Source organism: Zophobas morio, unplaced genomic scaffold (genome assembly GCF_036711695.1).
Source record: "Zophobas morio isolate AGI-343-1 ecotype UQ-CSIRO unplaced genomic scaffold, CSIRO_AGI_Zmor_V1 ptg000021l, whole genome shotgun sequence".
In the NCBI taxonomy this organism is placed as follows: Eukaryota; Metazoa; Arthropoda; class Insecta; order Coleoptera; family Tenebrionidae; genus Zophobas; species Zophobas morio.
In genome coordinates this window covers 26,358,220-26,374,280 of record NW_026972126.1, presented here as the reverse complement: position 1 = coordinate 26,374,280, position 16,061 = coordinate 26,358,220, and the positions used below count along the sequence as shown (strand labels likewise).

Sequence of the window (16,061 nt, the reverse complement as noted above, 5' to 3'; positions counted from 1 at the left end):
ATTGGAAAATTTAAAAATTGGAAAATCAGGGAACTGAAATATGAAACATTGAAAATTTGAAAAATTGAATAAACGAAAAACTATAAAATCGAAATAATCATTGAGAAAAGTTAAGGAAATGAAAATACGAAAAACTGTGATTTAAAATCGAGAAAATGAAAATTAAAAAATCGGGAAAATGAAAAACAAACCTGAAGAACTTGAAAACAGAGAAAAATCGAAAAATTTAAGATTGAGAAACTGAAAAATGGAAAAATTGCAAATCGAAAAAATTGAAAAACTAAAGAAAACAAAAACATGAAAAATGTGATATCAAAAAATTGTAAAATTGAAAAAAATAGAAAAACGAAAAATTGTGAAATCAAAAATTGGTCTTTTTTTGGCATCTATATTTTTTGGGAAAAAAAAATTTATAGCAAAATTTTATAGCAATATTTTAAAGTGGCCCCTAGAGCACGAAAAAATATCTGTTTCGTTAACTAAAATTGATGACGTAATCTCCAAAATTTATAATCGAAACATCAAAATATCAACGATCGAAAAATCCGGAGATTGAAAAGTTTCAAAATTGAAATGTTAAAAAGTCGAAAAATGGAAAACTTTAAAAAATCTAATAATCGAGATATCAAGGAATCGAAACATCAAAAAATCGTAAAATCAAAAAATCGAAAAATCAAAAAACTGAAAAATAAAAAATTTAACTATTCCAAAAATCGAAAAATAGGAGTGGCGAACAACTGAAAAATTGAAAAATCGAGAAATCGGGAATCGAAAAGTCTACAATTTTAAAAATTTAAAAGTCGAGAAATAGAAAAATTAAAAAACTGAGACATCGAGAAATCGAAACATCAAAAGATAGAAAAATCGAGAAATACAAAAGTAAAGAAGTCGAAAAATCGAATCACTGATGAATCGAAATAGGCCAAAATCGAAAATTTGAAAGATTTAAGGTTAAAAAATTGAACATTAAAAATTTCAAAAATTTTTAACACGTTTGAAGCTTTTTGTGGTGAAAAAAGAATCACAAGATAATTGCTTGTAGAGAAACGAGAATGTTGCAATTAAGCTCCGCCCCCGGACTCACGACGAATAGCAAATCATCACAATTGAGATAGGGCGGGTGAGTGGGACTAATATTTTACTTTTTTTTAAAATACGTATTAAACCCACCTGCCCTGACCTAAATAGCAATGAAGTTTTTATTCGTTGGCAGACCTAGGGGCGGAGCCTAATTGTAAAATCCTTATTTCCTACCAAAATTGACCATTTTAAACGTGTTTTAAGTTTCTAAGAATTAAAAAAACATCACAATTGAGATGGGGTGGGTGGGCGGGGTCTATATATTTTTTTTTTTTAATATTTGTACGTAGTATTTTTTTAACAACAAGATATTCAAAAACATGTTTTTAATTTCTTGTAAAAAATAAGCATTTTGCAGTTAAGCTCCGCCTTCTTGACTCACAACGAATATAAAAAAATCACCACAATTGAGACAGGGCGGGTGGGCGGGCTTATATTTTGCCTGTTTATTTTATTATGTGTATAACGAAATATCGATTTTCCAATTAAGCCCCTCCCCATAATTGCAGAATCCATATTTCCTTGCAAAAAGTACCATTTTAACCATGTTCTAAGTTTCGTGTTGTGAAACATGGCTATGTATATTAAGAAGAAAAAAGCAAAATATAAGCCCCACCCACCCGCCCTGTCTCTATTCTGATGAAGCCAAGTGGCGGAGCTTAATTGCAAAATCCTGATTTTTCTACGAAAAATCACCATGTTCTTAAGTAATCGTGTTATACAAAAAAAATTAATTTTGAGATGACGTTTCAATTTTTTCGGAAAGGATACATTTTTTACGATAACCAAGATTTCAGTCCATTCAGTTTTGCAGTTTGAAATTAAATTGCAAAATATTGTTATAAAATTGTGATTTTTTCCCCAAAAATCGATATTCCTAATAAAAAATATACTTACGCAATTTGACAACAATCGGTCCGATAGTTTCTGAGATTGCGTTTCTAATAAAAATTGACACAGATGCCAGACAGACAGACAGACAGACAAACGGAAACGGGAGACTACTTTTTTCGCACTCTAGATGGACTCGTTCACAATACTTCCTTAGCTTACGCCTGAAAAGTAGCTAGTGGAACGAGCAAGGCCGAGGGTAGGTAGACGCTCACGTGTAGGTTAATTCGCTCTTAATGAATTAATCAAACGACTTTTCGGCTCCGGCTAAGCCCGCCCTCGACCGACTCACCCGAAATCGGCTAAACCGCCTAATACAAAGTGGATCTTCCGCTCGATTTGGCTTTCCAGCCGCCAGAACCTATGGTAATAACCTTTCCATCACACTCGAGAGACCGTGTCACTTGCCAATAACGAAGTGACTCCTCGGTGGAAGTTTCACGAAAAATTGCCTCCCCATGTCTTTCTATTACGAATCCATCGCAAAGTTATCACTTCGAGCCGGAATCGCTGTCACCTCCATCACGGTCATAGTTTCAAGCAGGCAGAGCGACTCCCTTCAATCGGGAATGTTAACCCCGTCGTAATTAAGTCGCTCCGTCAGGATATGTAAGCCTGTCCGGCCGCAATCCTCCCATATCCACATTTCTTTCCGGTTCACGCCGTCCCATGAATTATTTATGGGATGCGAACACGAATTTCCACGTAACGCCGGCACAATACCACCTCTTTACCGTTTAAATTGTACGCCTGCATCCGGAAAAGTGCTTGGTAAATATGCATCCTCCCGTGGCGGAAAAGTCGCCCTCGCGAAACAAGTTGCTGTGTTTGGAAAGGGGATTTGGAAAACTTGTTGAGTCGGGAGACTTGGAGGAAAACCGCTATGTATAGGTTATTTATGCGAAATTTAGACACAGATGCGGCGGTGTACCGAGATTTTTACTGTTTAAATATTTATGGAGGTTATTGAGAACGTCAACTTGGCACCGACCAAAGCGACACTACCTCGAGAAAAAAAAAAAACTCGAGTAAAATTAAAGAACTTTTTTATCAAAAGTGATCTAAATGATTTTACACTTTTACAACTCCATCTGTTCGGTAAACGAAGTATTTTAAATAATAGGAAGGTCATCATCACGTAATTACAATAAAAATATTGAAAACTCTAAACTAAAAACTCGAAAAAATGCAAAATCGAAAAATTGCAAAACCAAAATTGAAAATTAGAATAATTGAAAAATCCGAAAATCAAAAACCGAGAGACTGAAAGATCGAGATACTAAAAAATGACAAATTTAAAATTGAAAACTGGAAAAATTGTAAATCTAAAAATTTTTAAGTAAAAAAAATTAACAATTCAAAAGTTGCAAAAACTTAATAATTGCAAATCGAAAAATGGTAGAGTAGTTGAGAAACCGGGAAAATCGAAAAACAGAATTCGTAAAAAATGAAAAATTGAAAAGTTAAAAATTAAAAACTTAAAACTCTGATAAAACTTTCAAATCGGTAACTTGTAAAATGGCAAATATTACAAAAAAAAAGGACGCGAAAAACTAAAAAATGAAGTAATTAAACAATCGAAAAAATATTAAATCGAAAAATGGAACATTAAGAAACAAAAAATCTAAAAACCCCAAAATGTTAAAAACGGAAAATATGGAGAATTTAAAGTTGAAAACTCGAATAATCGCAAATCAAAAGATCAATAATTGAGAAAAAATTGAAAATCAGTCGAAAATTTCCAGAACTGAAAAATCTAAATTGAAAACTCGAAACATCACAAATCGAAAAATAAAGGATAAGTAGAAGATCGAAATACTAAAAATCACTGAAAAAAAATTGACAACTTGAAAAACCATAAAATCTAATAATTGCAAAAAAAGGTCAAAAATTAAGAAAATTCAAAAACTGCAAAATGGAAACTCGAAAGCTTCGAAAGTTGAAAACCGAAACTTAAAGAATTTAAAGTTGCAGACTCGAAAAACTGCAAATTGAACAAGTAGTAATTGAAAAGATATTGAAAAATTGAAACTTTCGAAAGTTGAAAAATTCGAATAAGAAATCGGAAAATCACAAATGAAAAAATTGTAAAACGAAAAACAGAGAAATCGTCAAATCGAGTAACTGAAAACGGAAAAATAAAAATTTTAAATTGAAATATCGAAAAAATCGAAATACGTCTTAGTTTACATGTTATAAAAAAATTCAAAATTTGAGAAATTGCAAATCAAAAAACTGAAAAATCGAAAAATCAACGAACTTTTAAAAATTTAAAATTGAAAACTCGAAAAATTACAAATATAAAAGTTTTTAAATAAAAAAAACAAAAATTCAAAAGTTGAAAAATCAAAATGTTGAGAAATCGAAAAGGTGCAAATTGAAGTGGAGTAATCAAAAAACCAAAAATTCTGAAAATTTTAAATTTAGAACTCGAATAAATGCAAATCAAAATATTGAAAAATCTAAATTAAAACCTCGAAAAATTGCAAAACCAAAATCGAAAATTAGAATAATTGAAAAGTCCGAAAATCAAAAACCGAGAGACTCAAAGATCGAGATACTAAAAAATGACAAATTTAAAATTGAAAACTGGAAAAATTGTAAATCTAAAAATTTTTAAGTGAAAAAAATTAAAAATTCAAAAGTTGCAAAAACAAAAAGTTGAACATTTATTAATTGCAAATTGAAAAATGGAGTAATTGAGAAACCGGGAAAATCGAAAAACAGAAATCGTAAAAGAGAGAAACAAAAAAATAAAAAAAATTCAAAATTCCAATAATTGCGAATCAAAATATTGAAAAATGGGAACAGAAAACTCCAAAACTTGCAAAACCAAAGTCGAGAAATAGAAAAATCTAAAAACCGTAAGATCGAGAAACTGAAAAATTGACAAATTTAAAATTTAAGACTTTCAAATCGGTAACTTGTAAAATGGCAAAAATTACAAAAAAAAGGACGCGAAAAACTAAAATATGAAATAATTAGAAAATCGAAAAAATATTAAATCGAAAAATGAAACATTAAAAAACAAAAAAACTGTAAACCCCAAAAAGTTAAAAGCGGAAAATGTGAAGAATTTAAAGTTGAAAACTCGAAAAATCGCAAATCAAAAGATATAATAATTGAGAAAAAATTTAAAATCAGTCGAAAATTTCCTGAACTGAAAAATCTAAACTGAAAACTCGAAAAATCACAAATCGAAAAATAAAGGATAAGTAGAAGATCGAAATACAAAAATCAAGACACTAAAAAAAATTGACAACTTGAAAAATTAGAAAATCAAATAATTGCAAAAAAAGGTCAAAAATTAAGAAAATTCAAAAACTGTAAAATGGAAATTCGAAAGCTTCGAAACTTAAAGAATTTAAAGTTATAAACTCGAAAAACTGCAAATTGAACAAGTAGTAATTGAAAAGGTATTGAAAAATTGAAACTTTCGAAAGTTGAAAAATTCGAATAAAAAATCGGAAAATCACAAATGAAGAAATTGTAAATCGAAAAACAGAGAAATCGTCAAATCGAGAAACTGAAAACGGAAAAATAAAAATTTTAAATTGAGATATCGAAAAAATCGAAAAATTTTTTAGTTTACATGTTATAAAAAATTCAAAATTCCAGGTAAATTGCAAATCAAAAAACTGAGAAATCGAAAAATCAACAAATTAAAAATTTTAAATTGAAAACTCGAAAAATTGCAAATAAAAAGTTCTTAAATAAAAAAAAACAAAAATTCAAAAGCTGAAAAATCAAAATGTTGAGAATTCGAAAACGTGCAAATTGAAGTGGAGTAATCAAAAAACCAAAAAGTCCGAAAATTTTAAATTTAGAACTCGAATAAATGCAAATCAAAATAGTGAAAAATCTAAATTAAAAACTCGAAAAATTGCAAAACCAAAATCGAAAATTAGAATAATTGAAAAATCCGAAAAATCAAAAACCGAGAGACTGAAAGATCGAGATACTAAAAAATGACAAATTTAAAATTGAAAACGGGAAAAATTGTAAATCTAAACATTTTTAAGTAAAAAAAATTAAAAATTCGAAAGTTGCAAATACAAAAGTTGAAAACTTAATCATTGCAAATCGAAAAATGGAGTAATTGAGTAAATCGAAAAACAGAAATCGTAAAAGAGAGAAACAAAAAAATCAAAAAAATTCAAAATTCCAATAATTGCGAATCAAAATATTGAAAAATGGAAATAGAAAACTCGAAAAATTGCAAAGTCAAAGTCGAAAACTATAAAAATCTAAAAACCGTAAGATCGAGAAACTAAAAACCTTGTAAATTTAGAAGTTTTGAAATCGAAAAAGTGAAAAATTCAAAAGCTAAAAAATCAAAAACTTAAAACTCTAATAAGACTTTCAAATCGGTAACTTGTAAAATGGCAAATATTACAAAAAAAAGGACGCGAAAAACTAAAAAATGAAGTAATTAAACAATCGAAAAAATATTAAATCGAAAAATGGAACAATAAGAAACAAAAAAACTGAAAACCTCAAAAAGTTAAATACGGAAAATATGGAGAATTTAAAGTTGAAAACTCGAATAATCGCAATCAAAAGATATAATGATTGAGAAAAAATTGAAAATCGGTCGAAAATTTCGTGAACTGAAAAATCTAAATTGAAAACTCGAAAAGTCACAAATCGAAAAATAAAGGATAAGTAGAAGATCGAAATACTAAAAATCACTGAAAAAAAATTGACAACTTCAAAAACTAGAAAATCAGATAATTACAAAAAAAGGTCAAAAATTAAGAAAATTCAAAAACTGCAAAATGGAAACTCGAAAGCTTCGAAAGTTGAAAACCGAAACTTAAAGAATTTTAAGTTGCAGACTCGAAAAACTGCAAATTGAACAAGTAGTAATTGAAAAGATATTGAAAAATCGAAACTTCCGAAAGTTAAAATTCGAATAAAAAATCGGAAAATCACAAATGAAAAAATTGTAAATCGAAAAACAGAGACATCGTCAAATCGAGAAACTGAAAACGGAAAAATAAAAATTTTAAATTGAGATATCGAAAAAATCGAAAAACTTCTTAGTTTACGTGTTATAAAAAAATTCAAAATTCGAAAAATTGCAAAAACTGAGAAATCGAAAAATCAACAAATTAAAAATTTTAAAAATTTTAAATTGAAAACTCGAAAAATTACAAATACCAAAGTTCTTAAATAAAAAAAAAAACAAAAATTCAAAAGCTGAAAAATCAAAATGTTGAGAATTCGAAAAAGTGCAAATTGAAGTGGAGTAATCAAAAAACCAAAAAGTCCGAAAATTTTAAATTTAGAACTCGAATAAATGCAAATCAAATTAATGAAATATCTAAATTAAAACTCGAAAAATTGCAAAACCAAAATCGAAAATTAGAATAATTGAAAAATCCGAAAAATCAAAAACCGAGAGACTGAAAGATCGAGATACTAAAAAATGACAAATTTAAAATTGAAAACTGGAAAAATTGTAAATCTAAACATTTTTAAGTAAAAAAAATTAACAATTAGAAAGTTGCAAAAACAAAAGTTGAAAACTTAATCGTTGCAAATCGAAAAATGGAGTAATTGAGTAAATCGAAAAACAGAAATCGTAAAAGAGAGAAACAAAAAAATCAAAAAAATTCAAAATTCCAATAATTGCGAATCAAAATATTGAAAAATGGAAATAGAAAACTCGAAAAATTGCAAAGTCAAAGTCGAAAACTATAAAAATCTAAAAACCGTAAGATCGAGAAACTAAAAACCTTGTAAATTTAGAAGTTTTGAAATCGAAAAAGTGAAAAATTCAAAAGCTAAAAAATCAAAAACTTAAAACTCTAATAAGACTTTCAAATCGGTAACTTGTAAAATGGCAAATATTACAAAAAAAAGGACGCGAAAAACTAAAAAATGAAGTAATTAAACAATCGAAAAAATATTAAATCGAAAAATGGAACAATAAGAAACAAAAAAACTGACAACCTCAAAAAGTTAAATACGGAAAATATGGAGAATTTAAAGTTGAAAACTCGAATAATCGCAATCAAAAGATATAATGATTGAGAAAAAATTGAAAATCAGTCGAAAATTTCCAGAACTGGAAAATCTAAACTGAAAACTCGAAAAGTCACAAAACGAAAAATAAAAGATAAGTAGAAGATCGAAATACTAAAAATCACTGAAAAAAAATTGACAACTTGAAAAACTAGAAAATCAAATAATAATAATAATAATAATTAATAATAATTCCATTTATTAACGGCAATAAAGCTGTTACAGAGTAAAATAAAGACAAAAACTAAAATAAACAGAAACGCACAAATAATTGCAAAAAAAGGTCAAAAATTAAGAAAATTCAGAAACTGCTAAATGGAAACTCGAAAGCTTCGAAAGTTGAAAACCGAAACTTAAAGAATTTTAAGTTGCAGACTCGAAAAACTGCAAATTGAACAAGTAGTAATTGAAAAGATATTGAAAAATTGAAACTTTCGAAAGTTGAAAAATTCGAATAAAAAATCGGAAAATCACAAATGAAAAAATTGTAAATCGAAAAACAGAGACATCGTCAAATCGAGAAACTGAAAACGGAAAAATAAAAATTTTAAATTGAAATATCGAAAAAATCGAAAAACTTCTTAGTTTACGTGTTATAAAAAATTCAAAATTCGAGAAATTGCAAATCAAAAAACTGAAAAATCGAAAAATCAACAAATTTTAAAATTGAAAACTCGAAAAATTACAAATACAAAAGTTCTTAAATAAAAAAAAAACAAAAATTCAAAAGCTGAAAAATCAAAATCTTGAGAATTCGAAAAAGTGCAAATTGCAGTGGAGTAATCAAAAAACCAAAAAGTCTGAAAATTAGAAATTTAGAACTCGAATAAATGCAAACCAAAATAGTGAAAAATCAAAATTAAAAATTCGAAAAATTTCAAGTTTAAAAATTGTAAAATCGAAAAATTGCAAAACCAAAATCCAAAATTAGAATAACTGAAAAATCAGAAAATCAAAAACCAAGAGATTGAAAGGTCGAGATATTTAAAAAATAACAAATTTAAAATTGAAAACTCGAAAAATTCTAAATCTAAAAATTTTAAACTGGAAAAATGAAAGTTTAAAATTTGAAAAAACGGACAGTTGAAAACTCAATAATTACAAATCGAAAAACGGAGCAATTGAGAAACCCGGAAAATCGAAAAACAAAAAGGGGGAAATACAAAAATTAACAAAATTTTAAATTCAAAATTTGAATAATTACGAATCAAAATATTGAAAAATCGAAATTGAAAACTCAAAAAATTGTAAAGCCAAAGTCGAAAATAGAATAATCGAAAAACCGTAAGATTGAGAAACTGAAAAATTGACAAATTTAAAATTAGAAAACCAAAAACCTTACAAATTTAAAAGTTTTGATACCGAAAAAAATGAAAATTTAAAAGTTAAAGAACCAAAAACTTGAGAACTCTATTAATTACAAATCGGGAACTTGTACAATAGGAAAATTACAAAAAAAGACTCGAAAAACAACAAATTAAATAATTAAAAAATCGAAAATATATAAAATCAAAATATGAAAAGTCGAGAAAATGATGATTTGAAGCAACAAAAATTTAATGTATGTACCTAAAAACTGAAAAATATAAATCGACAAGTAAGAAATCGGAAGATTGAGAAAATGAAAAATCGAGAAACTCCAAAACTGAAAACTCTAAAAGCTAAAAAGCGTAAATTTGAAGAAAATTCAAACTCAAATAACTGAATCAATCGAAAATTTCAAAAATCTACAAACACGAAAAATTGCAAATCAAAAAATTATAAACCGAAAACTCCCAAAATAAAAATCGAAAAACTAAAAAATTAAAACTTTAAAAAGTTTTAAATTAAAAATAAAAAAATGGGAAATAAAAAAACTGGAAAACTGATAAATCGTCGAATCGAGAAACTGAAAGGTCGATAAACTGTGGAAATAAAACATTGAAAAATTTGAAAATGAAAACTCGAAAAGTCACAAATCGAAAAAAATAGAATTTGAAGCAACGAAAATTTATGTACCTAACAATTGACACTTGAAAAAATTATAAAATATAGGTAATTATTGCAAAATAAAAATCGAAAACTGAGAAATCGTAAAATCGAGAAACTGAAAAATCGAAAATTTGCAATTAAAAAGCCAACAATGGAATAAATAAAAATCGGAAAAATAAAACATCAAGAAATAAAAAAATTGAAAAGTCCAAAAGTTAAAAAGCGATAATATGAAGACTTAAAGTTGAAAACTCGAGAAATCCAAATCAAAAGATAGAATCACTGAGAAACCGCGAAAAACACCAAAAATTGCAAATTGAAGTCATCCAAAATAAAAATCGAAAACAAAAAAATTAAACTTTGAAAAATTTTAAAGTAAAAACTCAAAAAGTCAGGAATCGAAAAAAAGAACAAGTATAAAATCGAAATATTAAAAATCAAGACACTGGAAAATTAAAAACTTGAAACTTTAAAAAGTTCAACTACACCAAAAAAATTAAAAATTTGTAAGTTGAAAATTAAAAATTTCAAAATGAATCTCTAAAAACAAAAAAAATCAATAATTCAAAAATCCAAAAAGTGTACAATTAAAACTGAAAGCTGAAAAATCGAAAAATCAAGAAATTGGCAATCAAACACTGGAATAATCGAAAAACCCGAAAAATAAAAAAACGAAATTGCAAATCAAAAAAATAGAAGCCAAGAAATCGTAGAATTGAGAAACTCAAACCTTAAAAAAGAAAAATAAATCGAAAAAATTACAAAATTGACAAATTTTAATTTGAAAAATAAACCAAATACTTAAAGAATTTAAATTCCCCCAATTTTGGTTTTCCAACTTTTTTTTAAATTTTTCGGATTTTCAAATTTTAGATTTTTCAGTTTTTTGATGTTAAAATTTGTCGATCTTCCGATTTTCTCAACTTTGTATTTTACGGATTTTCAATGTTTCGATTTCTCAGTTTTTCGATTTTTGGAATTCTCTGACTTAACCCTATCTGACCTGATAACACTTCATGAAAAATGACATGAGAGTATGCTAATATGCGATCTGCAAAAATCAGCCTTATCTTAGCAAGTACTAGGCCCGCCCACCCGCCCTTTCGTCATCCTAAGGACTAATTTTATTTCTGTTCAAGATAAGATGCATCTTTCATTCAAGGAAAATAAAATTATTCATAATCACTGAAACAGAGGGCGGGTGGGTGGGCGGGGTTAATTATATGTTCTTCTGTAAAGTCAGAGTGGGAACTATAACTTTTTTGTTGTACTATTTGTTACTAGTTTTAAATTTAGTTTTCTTACTTCATCTGGATGTTTTATTAATTCATTTAAAATGTATATATGTATACAGGGTGTTTTTCAAATGGAACATCTCTATTTTGTGAGAGAGTATATCACTTGCCAATAAATGGCCTGCCAAAATCAGTCATATCTTAGGAAGTTCTAGCCCCGCCCACCCGCCCACTTCTCATTGTAACGACAAATTTTATTTCTGGTCAGTATAAGTTGCACTTTTCATACAGAGCAGATGAAATTTATCACTGAAATGGAAGCGGGGTGGGTGGGCGGGGCTAATTATATGTTTTTCTGTAGAGTAGTAGATAATCCTTCTTATATTACCTGTTAGCGTTGCTTCTACTGGGCGATGATTTTCTAAATTAATTAAAATTCTTTTTACAGAATACCAAGCGTCTGATTCGATTGATCTTCCAGAAACATCACTAAAGTATTCTCTTGCAAACAAGAAAAACAAAATTTGAAATTATAATTTCGTTATAAATAAAAATAATCCGCCGGGGGCACAACCCCGAATAAAAAAACATCCCGCCCAGTGCTCCGGCTCTCCCGGTCCGTTTCATCTTCCACTGCACAATCTCGAACTGAGGGCCTAATTTCCCACAAGTTGGATAGCTTCAAACCATAACCCCCCGCCAAACTTTGCCTAACAACAACCCTGACATTCGTAACTTCTTCCCGGTTTCCACCAATCAAAAATAACTTTGTCGAAACGCCATAAAAACTTTTGTCGCTCCCGGCCGGGCAACTGAATAAAAGATTTTCCGCTAGATCGAAAAGATTTTTTCGATTTCGCTCGACGTGTCGGATTGATTCCATTATGCTGCAAATGAAATATTCAAAGTATTGCCTTGCGCCAATTTCGCTTCGTTTACCGAATATTAGTACACAAAGCGGAATCGTCGATACCGAATGCGTGACACACTGCAAAGCTCCGTCGCGTGCTGTCTTGCGAAAGCCCCACGTGCTATTTTTAACAATGGGAATGCGAGCTTTGCCGGGTAGGCAACCAACATTGCGCCGATTGAATTGACCGGTCGCGATTAATGCACGCAGGGCTGAAGATCTATGCCGCGTTTTATCATCGCGGCCCTCGCAATTACGCAAAATAATAGGTTTAGTTGAACCGCTGGAGCACTAGCGTTGTTAGTTTTAGTTGGACGGGCTTTTGATTGGGAGAGCGGGATGACGTCCCGGCTGTTCCTGTTCCTGTTCTGCGATGCCCATTAATATTTAATTCAATATAATCTGCGCATAGCGAGCTGGCAACAAGTTTAAGCGGAATGGCACGTACTTTAAACGCGACCTTATGAATATATCATCGGGGGGTGAACTGGGAAGCGCGTACCAACCTCCGGCGGGCTAAGTGGATGGAAGAGCGAAGCGAGCCGCCCCCAAATACTGTCACGAATTTAAATAAATATTTACAACAGAACGATCTTTTTTTATGAGTGTGTTTTTGTTGTTGGGAGATTCTTCCCGAAATTCGTCCTGAACCATCAATTTTAACTTATATGGAACAAAATTATAATTATAGTTTGATAGGAGGGTAATGATTACTTTGTACGATCTTTTAAAAATTTCCACACTCTTATTTCCTTTGTAATGTAACATAATTAAAGATCGAATGCTATCATCTTCAAAATTAAGTTGTCTTTCATACATTACTTCGACTCGATAAATTTTCTCTTGTAATCTGTATTTTAGTTCTAAAAGTTGTCTTTTCATTTAAAGTGTTACAAAGAAACTCACATCCTTAAACTGTGACAATTGCAGAGAGTGTTACAAATTAAACAATTTACGTATACAGGGTGTTTATTAAATGGAACACCTATATTCTCTTAGGGAGTATGTCATTTGTTAATAAACGATCTGCCAAAATCAGGCTTATCTCGACAAGTACTAGCCCCGCCCACCCGCCCTCTTCTCATTGTAACGATTAATTATATTTCTGTTCAGTATAAGATGCACCTTTCATTCCGGGCAGATAAAATTAATCACAAAAATGGAGAGGGGTGGGTGGGCGGGTTAAATGTATGTTCTCCTGAAGAGTGGGAGTGGGAACATAGAACCTAAGGTGTACAAAAGTGAAAAAAATCGCCAATTGTAACTTGTTTTTGTACTGTTTGCTATAAGATGTATTTGTTATTTTGGAAGAAAAAAATGCCACAATGATTGGGTGGGAATGACTAACTTTAATTTTTTCCAAAGTTTTAAATTTAATTTTTTACTTCATCTGGACGTTTTATTAATTCATTTAAAATGTATATATGCATACAGGGAGTTTTTCAAATAGAACACTTCTATTTTATGAGAGAATGTATCATTTTCCCATAAAAGATCTGTGTTACCTAGGCAAATGCTGGCTCCGCCCACCCGCCCTTTTCTAATTGTAACGACTAATTTTATCTCTGTTCAGTATAAGATGCACTTCTCATTCAGAGCAGATAAAATTAATCACAAAAACGGAGACGGGGTGGGTGGGCGGGTTTAATTATATGTTCTCCTGAAGAGTGGGACTGAGAACACAGAACCTAAGATGTACAAAAGTGAAAACAAAATTCGCCAATTGTAACTTTTTTGTTGTACTATTTGCTATAAGATGTATTTGTTATTTCGGAAAAAATGCCACTGTACGTGGGTGGGAATGATTAAGTTTCACTTTTTCCAAAATTTTAAATTTAATTTTTTACTTCATTTGGATGTTTTATTGGTTCACTTAAAATGACATATATGCATATATGGCGCCCCCACAAGGTTTCACATTTAAAAATAAAAGACACTTGGGGCCCCCGAGAAGGTTTCACATTTAAAAAAAAAATGACACTTGGGGCCCCCGAGAAGGTTTCACATTCTTCAAAAAAAAAGACACTTCGGGCCCCCGAGAAGGTTTCACACTTTTCAAAAAAATGACACTTCGGGCCCTCGAGAAGGTTTCACACTTTTCAAAAAAATGACACTTCGGGCCCACGAGAAGGTTTCACATTTTTCAGAAAAATGACACTTGGGGCCCCCGAGAAGGTTTCACATTACAAAAAGACACTTGCCCCCCCCCCCCCCCCCCGAGAAGGTTTCACATTAAAAGAAAAGATACTTGGGGCTTGAAGAAGATTTTACATTCTTAATCAAAAAGACAATTGGAGTACCCCAGAAGGTTTCACATTCTTTAAAAAAATAACACTTGAGGTCCCTGAGAAGGTTTCACATTTTTTAAAAACTGACACTTGGGGCCCTGAGAAGGTTTGACGTTATTAAAAAATATATTTGGGGCCCCTGAGAAGGTTTCTGATTTTTAAAAAAATACATACAATTCCAAACCCCAAGAAGGTTTCACATTGTTTAAAAAAAAATGACCCTTGGGACCCCCGAGAAGGTTTCACACTTTTCAAAAAAAATGACACTTCGGGCCCCCGAGAAGGTTTCACATTTAAAAAAAAAATGACACTTGGGGCCCCCGAGAAGGTTTCACATTACAAAAAGACACTTGCACCCCCCCCCCCAGAAGGTTTCACATTAAAAAAAAGATACTTGGGGCTTGAAGAAGATTTCACATTCTTAATCAAAAAGACAATTGGAGTACCCCAGAAGGTTTCACATTCTTTAAAAAAATAACACTTGAGGTCCCTGAGAAGGTTTCACATTTTTTAAAAACTGACACTTGGGCCCTGAGAAGGTTTGACGTTATTAAAAAATATATTTGGGGCCCCTGAGAAGGTCTCTGATTTTTAAAAAAATACATACAATTCCAAACCCCAAGAAGGTTTCACATTGTTTAAAAAAAAATGACCCTTGGGGCCCCCGAGAAGGTTTCACACTTTTCAAAAAAAATGACACTTCGGGCCCCCGAGAAGGTTTCACATTTTTCAGAAAAATGACACTTGGGGCCCCCGAGAAGGTTTCACATTAAAAAAAGACACTTGGGCCCCCCAAGAAGGTTTCACATTCTTTAAAAAAATAACACTTGGGGTCCCTGAGAAGGTTTCACATTTTTTAAAAACTGACACTTGGGGCGCTGAGAAGGTTTGACATTATTAAAAAAAATTGCACTTGGGGCCCCCGAGAAGAATTTACACTTTTCAAAAAAATAACACTTCGGGCCCCCGAGAAGGTTTCACATTCTTTAAAAAATGACACTTGGGGCCCCCGAGAAGGCTTCACATAAAAAAAAAGACACTTGGGCCCCCGAGAAGGTTTCACATTTTTCAAAAAATGATACTTCGGGCCCCCGAGAAGGTTTCACACTTTTCAAAAAAATGACACGTCGGGCCCACGAGAAGGTTTCACATTTTTCAAAAATATGACACTTAGAGCCCCCGAGAAGGTTTCACATTAAAAAAAAAGACACTTGGAGCCCCCCGAGAAGGTTTCACATTAAAAAAAAAAAGATACTTGGGGCTTCAGGAAGATTTCACATTCTTAATCAAAAAGACAATTGGAGTACCCGAGAAGGTTTCACATTCTTTAAAAAAAATAACACTTGAGAAGGTTTCACATATATAATCAAAAAGACAGTTGGAGCCTCCGAGAAGGTTTCGGATTCTTTAAAAAAATGGCATTAGCCCCCCCCCCCCCAAGAAGGTTTCACAATCTTTAAAAAAATGACACTTCGGGTCCCCGTAAAGGTTTGAAATTATTAAAAACAAAACAAATTGGGGCCATTGGAAAGGTTAATGATTCTTAAAAAAGACAATTGGGACCCCCGAGAAGGTTTCACATTCTTTAAAAAATGACACTTGGGGCCCCCGATAAGGTATCACACTTTTCAAAAAAATAACACTTGGGGCCCCCGA

The 16,061-nt window shown here is 30.8% G+C and overlaps 1 protein-coding gene across 1 annotated transcript in view; it reads left to right on the top strand.

Annotated features, from left to right (window-relative positions):
* Positions 1-16,061, top strand: part of LOC135132035 (TWiK family of potassium channels protein 7-like) — a 300,939-nt gene that overhangs the window by 206,555 nt on the left and 78,323 nt on the right. The window lies entirely within an intron of this gene.